Below are 11,201 nucleotides of genomic sequence, written 5' to 3' on the forward strand. Positions count from 1 at the left end.
TGAGCGGGGCGGGGCTCCTGTTACCATGCAGCCCTGGGGGTCCCAGTGGGAGGGGGGCCAGACCCAGGGAGATGTGTTAATGGAGTTGGACTGGAGGTCGCACAGGAGCAGGCCTCGAGAACATCAGTCGCTGAGGCCTCTACTGACAGAACCTTATCAGTCCCTGAAGCCTCTACTGACAGAACCTTATCAGTCGCTGAGGCCTCTACTGACAGAACCTTTATCAGTCCCTGAAGCCTCTACTGACAGAACCTTATCAGTCGCTGAGGCCTCTACTGACAGAACCTTTATCAGTTCCTGAAGCCTCTACTGTCAGAACCTTTATCAGTCCCTGAAGCCTCTACTGACAGAACCTTATCAGTCGCTGAGGCCTCTACTGACAGAACCTTATCAGTCCCTGAAGCCTCTACTGACAGAACCTTATCAGTCGCTGAGGCCTCTACTGACAGAACCTTTATCAGTCCCTGAAGCCTCTACTGTCAGAACCTTTATCAGTCCCTGAAGCCTCTACTGACAGAACCTTATCAGTCGCTGAGGCCTCTACTGTCAGAACCTTTATCAGTCCCTGAAGCCTCTACTGACAGAACCTTATCAGTCGCTGAGGCCTCTACTGTCAGAACCTTTATCAGTCCCTGAAGCCTCTACTGACAGAACCTTTATCAGTCCCTGAAGCCTCTACTGACAGAACCTTATCAGTCGCTGATGCCTCTACTGTCAGAACCTTTATCAGTCCCTGAAGCCTCTACTGACAGAACCTTTATCAGTCGCTGATGCCTCTACTGTCAGAACCTTTATCAGTCCCTGAAGCCTCTACTGTCAGAACCTTTATCAGTCCCTGATGCAGTACTGACAGAACCTTATCAGTCGCTGAGGCCTCTACTGACAGAACCTTTATCAGTCCCTGATGCCTCTACTGACAGAACCTTATCAGTCGCTGAGGCCTCTACTGACAGAACTTTTATCAGTCGCTGAGGCCTCTACTGACAGAACCTTTATCAGTCCCTGAAGCCTCTACTGACAGAACCTTATCAGTCGCTGATGCCTCTACTGACAGAACCTTTATCAGTCGCTGATGCCTCTACTGACAGAACCTTATCAGTCGCTGATGCCTCTACTGACAGAACCTTATCAGTCACTGAAGCCTCTACTGACAGAACCTTTATCAGTCCCAGGTGCAGTACTGTCGGAACCTTTATCAGTCCCTGATGCAGTACTGACAGAACATTATCAGTCCCTGATGCCTCTACTGACAGAACCTTTATCAGTCGCTGATGCCTCTACTGTCAGAACCTTTATCAGTCCCTGAAGCCTCTAGTGACAGAACCTTTATCAGTCCCAGATGCCTCTACTGACAGAACCTTTATCAGTCCCTGAAGCCTCTACTGACAGAACCTTTATCAGTCCCAGATGCAGTAGTGAAAGACAGGGGGTCCCTGCAGTGCCTGCTCTTTAGGGCTGGGCCCCGGGGGAGAGGGGGTGACCAGGGGGTCTCTGTAGGGCCGGGCCCCAGGGGAGAGGGGGTGACACAGGGGGTCTCTGCAGTACCTGAACCCCAACACACACTCAGCTTGGTCGCTAGCCAGATGGGCTTTAGACACTCACAGGTTGCCATGACGATAACCATGGCATTTATTTATTTATATTTATTGCTGTCTTTTTTCATGAGCTTTGTCTGTCTAGTATGCTATAAATATACACACACACACACATCCACACATACACACACACACACACACACACACACACACACACACACACACACACACACACACACACACACACACACGCACACGCACACACTATCAACCACACATGCGCATGTACAAGAACCCAAACACAAAAAAGTTGAAGATAATATTTAACCCCGATCCCCGCAGGAGGAAAGAACCTCATGACAATCCAAACGAGGCTCTTTGCATTGTGTTTCCTTGTTCTTGCTTCTTTATTAACTGTTAATTTCTGAACGCTTGATGGAATTGCGAATTTTCATATTCCACCCTGAAAAGCATACTCGGAAAAATACAACTCTCTAATTGTCATTGCAAAACGATGCCAAAGCAATAGCAAATAAAATATGACATATTATAAACAAAAGCAATCATAGATATAGAAAACAATAGAAACAACAAATCCAATACAAACTCCCCCCCCCCCCTACATACCAGCCCTATGCCATCACCTTGATGCACCCAGTGCAACTTTCGAGGCTTAAAAATAAACATTCAATTTCTAGTCTTTTTTTACACGTAGTAAGTTTCAATAACTCCATACCATTACATACCGACATTCAAGGAGCAAAGATGAGACGTGTGGTGAGAACTGATAGAAAATCGATAACAACAACAATGCCGCCATTTTCTTTATTTTTTGTAACCTACAATAAATAAAGCAGGCTTCCAGTCAATGGAAAAATGGCTTCTCCCCACCGGCGATTGTTGTTGTTTACGATTTTCTATCAGTTCTCACCACACAACGACGTCTCATCTTTGCTCCTTGAATGTCGATATGTAATGGTATGGAGTTATTGAAACTTACTACGTGTAAAAAAGACTAGAAATTGAATGTTTATTTTTCATTGAATGTTTACATAAAGTTGCACTGGGTGCCTTTAACTCAATCAACTATTCACATTAAGAAAATTAAAGAATTACAACCACTTGATAGCTGCAACATCAGCATAGTAGTACCACTAGAGGACACTACAATACAATATTTAGATTCTTGCCCAGAATTGTGCCGAGGTAAGCTGGCCACGAGGAGACAGCATGGTGATGCTCACTTATTACTGGCCCAAGATGTCATTCAGCACGTCTCATGTTTTGACACATCACATGAGAGAAGGGCCTCTCCTATGTGACCCCTCTACAGACACGCCATGTCTGACTCATATCAGACGCAATGTAAGTAATAATAATAATAATAAAATAAACATTTTCTTTCAATCAGGAAGAAAGATATCTTATTAAGCAGTGATTTTGGCCCAAGTGTTTTAACGTTGAAGTCAAATGATGACCTAACTTTCCTTATTTTGGGAAAGGCAGAAGTTGTCCTACCCCTCTATCCTCCCTTTTTCCTTCAGCAGCTTTCTTTGTTGTATTAAGTCTCTGAGAGCATGGATGCGCATGCTCTACAGCAGTGGTCATGAGGTCAGCCGACCCTCCTGACTGTCCCGGGACCGTCCAAGTGTTCCCTGTCCTCTCCCTGTGGACAACTTGATGAAACCGCCAAGCATCCAACGTCACCAACCCCATTATGAGCCTAATAATACAGACTAAGGTGTGATAAAGCATGCTTAAAGGTCCAATGTGTGAATGTATGGGACATCGAAGGGTAGGGATATCAAAGTTAGAGCCCGACCAACACTGAATCCTAGTGGCAGATGCTGATATCAGGGAGTCAAAAATGACCAATATCAATATGTGAGACATGACACAGGAATGTTTTCCTCAATATAAATAAATGTTTTGCAAATGTACAAACACTTCACAGAATCATCCCTGTATAAATACGGTTTTCAACAGGATATGTAATATATCCTCTCGTTACAGGTGTTACAGGTATATCTCCTATCACAGCTTTGTCAGCTGGTGCTAGTTGTGACAGAATGTCAGGGTGGTCATCCCGTCGCGTGTTTTACTCCGGATACACCAGGAGTTTCCTGATCTGGCTGGACAGTACGTAGAGTTCCGGCCGCCCCTTGACTCAGGCGGGAGACATGGCGGGCACCAACTTCCTCCTTTGGGGGTACCTCATACTGGAATGACAGGATGGCTGGGATGGATAAAAAAAGGACCCCACAGGACCCTGATAATATAGAACTCTAGGAACATAGGACCCCAGGAACATAGGACCCTGATAAGATAGGACCCTGATAACATAGGACCCTGATATAACATAGGTCCCTGATTACATAGGTCCCTGATAACATAGGACCCTGATAATATAGGACCCTGATAACATAGGACCCTGATAACATAGGACCCTGATTACATAGGTCCCTGATAACATAGGACCCTGATAATATAGGACCCTGATAACATAGGACCCTGATAACATAGGACCCTGATAACATAGGTCCCTGATAACATAGGTCCCTTATAACATAGGACCCTGATAACATAGGACCCTGATAATATAGGACCCTAGGAACATAGAACCTTGGTAACATAGGGCCCTGGGAACATAGGACCTTGATATCATAGGACACTGGTGAGGACCCTGGTAACATAGGACCTTGATATCATAGGACACTGGTTAGGACCCTGGTAACATAGGGCCCTGGTAACATAGGAGCTTGGTAACATAGGACCCTGGTAACATAGGAGCTTGGTAACATAGGGCCCTGGGAACATAGGTCCCTTGTAACAGGGATAAGCTCCAGAATGCGGAGCAGCTGTGTATATCTACTGCAGGGGATATGTTCTTGTGTTCTGCTGGCTTGGAGGTGGAACCAATTAGAGACGTCTTTAAGGAGAGACATTTTAGCGTATGTTTACACTAAAACCACAACTGCATGCATAAATGTCTGTGCGGTTTGATACAGTCAGGGTGTAGTATGTGGTGAAATCACATCTACAGCTTTCCTTGTTGCCATCTCATAGTTCCTAATGGCTTTTATACTTGTTGCCTGTGGTGGTAGCAGATGAGATTATTTCAGCACTGTGATTGAATATTAATGTTATATTATTTAATATTATAATAGAATATTCAATTCAATAACCACCTCCACACTTTTTCTGTCCTTCTCACTCTCTGTCTCTCTTCTCTATCACTGTCTCCCCTGTTCCACTGTCTCTTTTCTCTCTCTCTGTCTCTCTTTTCTCTCTCTATCTCTCTTCTCTATCTCTGTCTCCCCTGTTCCACTGTCTCTCTTTCTCTCGTCTCTCTCTGTCTCCCTTATCTCTCTCTGTCTCTGTTCTCTCTGTCTCCCTGTAGTGCGGGTCTCAGCTGGTCTCTCAGATCTAATCAAGAGAGGGGGATGTGGAGTAAACCCTGCGGTCCTGACGCTGCCCTGTGCAGATTAGATAGCAGAATGTGATGCATGGACAAAGAACAGAGCATCAGACCCCGCCCCCAAACCATCTCCCTCTTCCCATCCATCAACAGCTGGGGCCCGGAGAGACAACAGGTAGCTGTTGTTTGTGCTTTGTGTCTGTGTGTGTCTTGGGCCCCCTTGGTACTGGGAGGAGGGGGGATTGGATGGCAGCAGGCGACTGCTCAGTTGGATCTCCAAGCATTGGTAATATATGCAAAACAGGGGTTTTGGACCCATCTGGTTTCATTTGTTTGGCTGAGAGCTGTTTTCTTTTCCTGAAATTACAAAATATTAACAGACAAAGAAAGTGTGATGTGTGCTGTAAACTTTCTGTACACTTTCTGACACCGGCATGATGAATATGATAATCATCCCCCCGATTGGTGGCAATAAATGTTTCAAAAGAAAGTATCCATTCGCATATTTCGCTTACTTGTACCCATATAGGATGGTTCAGTGTTTATGCTTTGAGGTCATACTAAAGGCTAAAACACTTTGCCATTGTTAAAATATGTTTGTTATAAATATGCCAGTTCCTATTTTAACGTTTTTGGTGGTATTGGTCATTATCTTCGGGCCATAGATGTCTCTATGCGCTGTACAGCTGCAGAGGAAACGGCCTCGTGGTCACTAAAGGCTGATCTAGTCTGCTGTGGCAGCATGTGGTCCCTGACCAGTTGGGCAGCCATTCATTGGATATTCCTTTTTTTTGCTAGCAAAAACTTGCTAGTCCCAGCAATAGCTTCATCACGAAATGCTCTATGGCATATTGCATCATAATAGCATACGGCAAAATGTCTAGCTTTCCCAATTAATAACGAAGCCTAATTTGCTTATCGTTAGATATGCGTCATCTTTTGATACATTTATTAAATTCCTAAATCTACCAACGTGTGAAAATAGTTGACTGGAGCACATCACTGGCCTGGCACGACCACAAGAGACAAACAGCAAACGCACACTGGCATGAATAGTTAATCTATGTTACATGTTTTACAACAATGCCACAGTCAGTTTTTTCTTTAAATTGTGACTTTGTCGCATTGTAAACGTCGCTATCACAAATCAGATTTGCAATAAACAGCGAACACTAAATCTGCAACTACTAGCAAACATTAAAAAGTGTGTGAAACTTTTAAATCAGCACCGTGTAGACGGGCCACAGTAGAATCACATTATTTTCGGTGTGTGTGTGTGTGTGTTTGTGCATCAGTTCTCCCTATTCAACATTCCATCACCAGACCTTACCCAACTCTCCCTGATCTTGGTCTCAGCACCCAAGTCTATTCTCTCTCTCTCTCTCTCTCTCTCTCTCTCTCTCTCTCTCTCTCTCTCTCTCTCTCTCTCTCTCTCTCTCTCTCTCTCTCTCTCTCTCTCTCTCTCTCTCTCTCTCCCTCCCTCCCATATTTCTTCTCTCTCAATCTGTCCCCTCTTTCTCTGTTCCCCTCCCTCTCTGTGGGAGTTGGGAGGGCTGTGTGCTGGGGGCTCTAGCCTCCAGGTGCCTGCGACCTCCCTGGGTAACTCACACGCAGCGCCGCCTTCACCCAGTGACATCAGCAGGAAAGGGGGGTGAGATGAAGCAGATGAAGGAGTTTGTATAGACCTCTGAGATCCTTTGTTTTACAGTAACCTTGTGATGTGTGTAAGGAGCCATCTCTAATGAGTCAGCCTTCATTTACTGGCAAACTCTTTTTCCAAAGCTCTTTCTTTTGTGTTGTGGAGGAACAACTGGTACCCGTGTGACAACAACGAGACGGAGGCAGACAGCTGTTGCACTCATTTTGTGTGGGAAAGTTATCTGATTAGTTCACGCACGTTAGATTACGTCATGGCACGGCAGAGTTTCTGTTAACACTTTCATTCATTCAGGCTGCAGTTTTCGCTATAGCAGTCGATGTTCCTTCAGAAGACTTGAGGAGAGGTCCGACCAGCCGATGGATGAGAATGTTCTGGACTCCTTTGGGCCCCAGACCACCAGCGGGGATACTGGCTGGCGGAGCAACTTCCACTTTTATTTTTATTTATTTTTTATTTTATTTATTTATTCAAAGGACAGTGCACATTGATCAACATTTCTGTAAATGGGCCAGTGTTAGCCAGCAGGCTAATTTTCAACTGTAGTCCTTTGGCAAGATGTTATACTAGGCACATGGTTGCTAAAAAAAAAAAAACATATTACTTAGACATTGCTTTCATCACAGGGGTTTGAGACCCAACATGTTTTAAATGATCATGCATGACTAGTGTGTTATCTTTTTTTACCAATTGAAAACAAGTAAGAATCTTGCTCAATCTCACCTTCAGCCATGTTCAGTAACTCTACCTTCACTGGCCTTCCATGTCTACTCTGGGTCAAGTTCAAGTCATTGGGCACAGTCCTACAGCCAGAAGTTTAAAACAGACACTTTGTACATGTTCCTACAGCTAGACGTTCAAAAACTGACACTGTATACGCGGCCCTACACATCGCTCTCTGGTTCTGAAAACCTACATTACACCTTTCCAACTGTCATGGCTGCCAGGCAGAGTATCTTCCTGCTGAGCATCTGTCCAGCAGAGCGGCGAGCGGTTTTTGGGGGACTGTCAGGAGGCAGTGGCTCTATGTCCGGATGCCATACGTTGTAAGAGAGGAGCGCTACTAGGGGTGACTGCGAGCGAGGCATCCCTCTTGCCAGTGAATCCTTCATTGGCGGATTCAGGGAACCGTCAATAGTGGACGGATTGGCTCTGCCACTAGCCTGGGTATACCCAGGCTGCCTAGCAGCGCGATTTCATTTCGCGCTGCTCGGAAGCCTGGATTCCATGGATTCCAATCACAGAACGGGGAGGGACGACAAGATGATGATGACGTCTATGCAACACACCCATCGTCTTCTTCCTCATCGAATTTCTGGCGCTCTACATACGTCATCCGGTATTATTGATATGATTGGCTATGAGCTTCGTACAGACTCACATGATAGACATTCGTAGCGCCCAATAAATTGCTCTGGGCAATCGTAAACCACGCCTCAAATACAAGAAAATGTGTAGTTCCCAGACCTCTTCTCAATGTAGATTGAGATGAGGTCTGGCATTAGCAAGGCTAGGCGGCCACAGCGTGCTCCGCACCCAGGCAACAAAGCACGAGGGGTGCTCGTGCTGGAAGCGCCGTACCTCTGTAGGGTCCTTCACGCTAGAGCTGCATTTCTTCATCGTAGCTGGTCGAAGTAGTACACTGGTTGATGGCTAATTCATTAATTTGCTAAACATTTGATGTAGTCGGTGCCGCGAAGTATGTGGGCGGTGCCCACGTTGATTGCTGCGTTGCTGAAATGTTCAGATCACGCAGGTGTGCACACGGGACAAGCCCATAAGGCGAGGGCCTAGACGGCATAGCCTACATGAAATATAACTGCCATTACGCTTCACACAGTCGGAGGAGAGGGAGGTTTACGACACGCTAGTATGTTAAATGAGTTTTTTTTGAACGTCCCCAATTCTGGTCCCATTCCATGGCAGAAGGTGTAAGTGCAGACAGAGCTGTGACAGAAGTGCAGAAACAGTGAAGTGGAGTCCTTCAGAGACACAGTGTCCTTAGTTGAGTTAATGAAGTGACACCACAGACAGACACAGCTTGGTACACACCAGCCAAGATAAGTGACACTCCAGTAAGATTTAAGCTGGACACTGGTGCTGATGCAAATGTGCTGCCATGGAATATATTGCAGAAGATCCCAGATCCCGCACAGCCATAGCCCAATACTATAGTTCTCATTGCCTCTGGAGGGGCGCAGTCCTCCACCCCAATAATGAGGCAGAGAAGCCTGTGCGGAACTACGGCTGGTAAGGCCGATGGGAGCGGTCGCAATGAATGCCCAGCAACCAAGGATGAGTCGCTGGAAATCTACCCAGCTGTCTTCAGAGGTTTGGGTGAGGTGTCCGTCATATACACGTAAACCCAAGTGTGGCCCCAGGAGAGCACGGGTGCAGGAAAAGGGTGTCATGGATAGATTGAAAATGACCCAGCATCAGCAAGAGGCTAAAGATTGTCATAGCACCCATGACTGATTAACTGAATGGGTGAATAGCCTGGTCATCCCAGAGAAGGAAAATGGATCGCTGAGGGTGTGCCTGGATCCTCGTGATTTAAATGAGGCTATACAGAGGCATCATTACTCAATGCCAACGCCAGAGGAGGTCCAATGCAACCTGTGTGGGAAATGTTTTAGAATGTTTAGGTGCACAGGAAAGGTGCACACAAAACATGCCTCCCAAGTTGCACTGTTTTGGAACAGCGGTGTCTGCGTGTATTATACAGATGCAAACTGTTAATTGTATTGTAATGTGTGTGGGGGAAAATTACCTTCCAAAAGAAACTAAATAACCTTGTGTTGCTACGGCGATGAAGTCTTAAAACGAATACCCCGGTGATGTAATCAGTTGCCTCTGATTACGGCCCACTGCTGGTGCAGTCCAACTTTGGTTTTCCAACGCAGCTGGGACCCCGCCCCCTCCCCCCCCTCCCCCCTGTAGTGTCGTGAAGCTACACTATTAAACGGGTAACACTGGAAAACATTGCGGGGCATGTGTCACGTGATGTACGGCGGCTCCAAGCCAGTCCGAGGTAAACACTGCACCCCTGTAATGCCAGGCGGTTTTTGACGTGCTCTTTCCTTCTTCCAAGGAGTGACTCAAAGCCCCCCCAACCCATTATGGGCTGTGCCTCTGAGCGTGGAGTTGAGTGATGAGGAGTGCAGAGGCCAACTGAGGGCTCTGGGCTCCGTCTGGACGCGGGCCAAGTGGACCAGCGAGCAGCGCTCCCCCTGGGAGAGGAGTGGGGCCAGGTCCCAGGGCTGGGGATTAGTTCATCAGCCCCACCTGTTGTGGTGGGAACATGTCTGTGAGAGACACACACACACACCCACACGCACATGCACACGCACACACACACACACACACACACGCACACACACACAGAGGAGTGCACACATACAGCAGACGTATGTCCAACATCCCAGACAGGGTGTCGGCCGATATACAAGACCTCCTCGCTCAAACACACACTTGAAAAAGATGTGCAGAGGACAGGACAGGAATGAAGCGTGAGGGCTGGGCGTCTCTGCGGTGCTGGTGTTCGGTGGTCAGTGTTCATGGTTTTTCACCGATCATTGGCTCCAGATATCAGTGACACAGGGACTTTCCAAAGGAGGAGACTCCATCGCGAAATAGTTCCTGCATTCATGATGTCATCGTTATAGTGTGTTGTAGCACATGTGGAAGGACTTACTGCTGGGTTTTCTGTTTTCGTTAATAAAATGTTCTGCGATTCACACAACCCGTGTTTTTAAAGGAGCGGGCCCTGGAATATGAACATGCATTTGGGTGGTCCATGGGATGTTATCTCCATGACGACAAAGTAAAATAGAAATGCAGCATTATGTACGGTATGTGAGGAACATCGAAATGCTAACATCTTCAAACCGTTAGCCGCTAATCGTGCACAGCCTGAAGTGGCTAACATGGTACAGCCCCTCCCCTATTAATCTGATGGTTATCGTAGTATTTTTCCATCATGAGAATAACATTGCTCTTGTTTGACTTGCTGGTCAACAGTGGTTGTGGTGAGTACGTGGTGTGGGTCAAAGAGTTCCCCAGGACATGAGGCCTGGTTGAGCGGGGGGGAAGGCAGAAGGCCTCTTCTATGAAAGGAAACATGAGCATTATGTAACAGTGGGGATGTCTGCTACATAGGCTCTTTCTGCTCAGCTGATTCGGTGGCTCATCGTAGGAGCCATAAGCTACAAGCCCCAAACGCAGGACCAATGCGTCATCAATTTAACCCCGATGTGGAGAGGAATGTATGGCCCCCTAATGTGGTCCAACCCTGAGGATGTGGCTGTCCTATACATCCACTGTGAGGATGGAGACCTTAACATGGAACATATGCTGCAGCTCAAGGGCTCTCTCTCTTTCTCTCTCTCTCTCTCTCTCTCTCTCTCTCTCTCTCTCTCTCTCTCTCTCTCTCTCTCTCTCTCTCTCTCTCTCTCTCTCTCTCTCTCTCTCTCTCTCTGTCTCTGTCTCTGTCTCTCTGTCTCTCTCTCTCTGTCTCTGCCTCTGTCTCTGTCTCTCTCTCTCTCTCTCTCTCTCTCTCTCTCTCTCTCTCGCTCTCTCTCTCTCTCTCTCT

Source organism: Gadus macrocephalus, chromosome 16 (assembly GCF_031168955.1).
Source record: "Gadus macrocephalus chromosome 16, ASM3116895v1".
Classification (NCBI taxonomy): domain Eukaryota; kingdom Metazoa; phylum Chordata; class Actinopteri; order Gadiformes; family Gadidae; genus Gadus; species Gadus macrocephalus.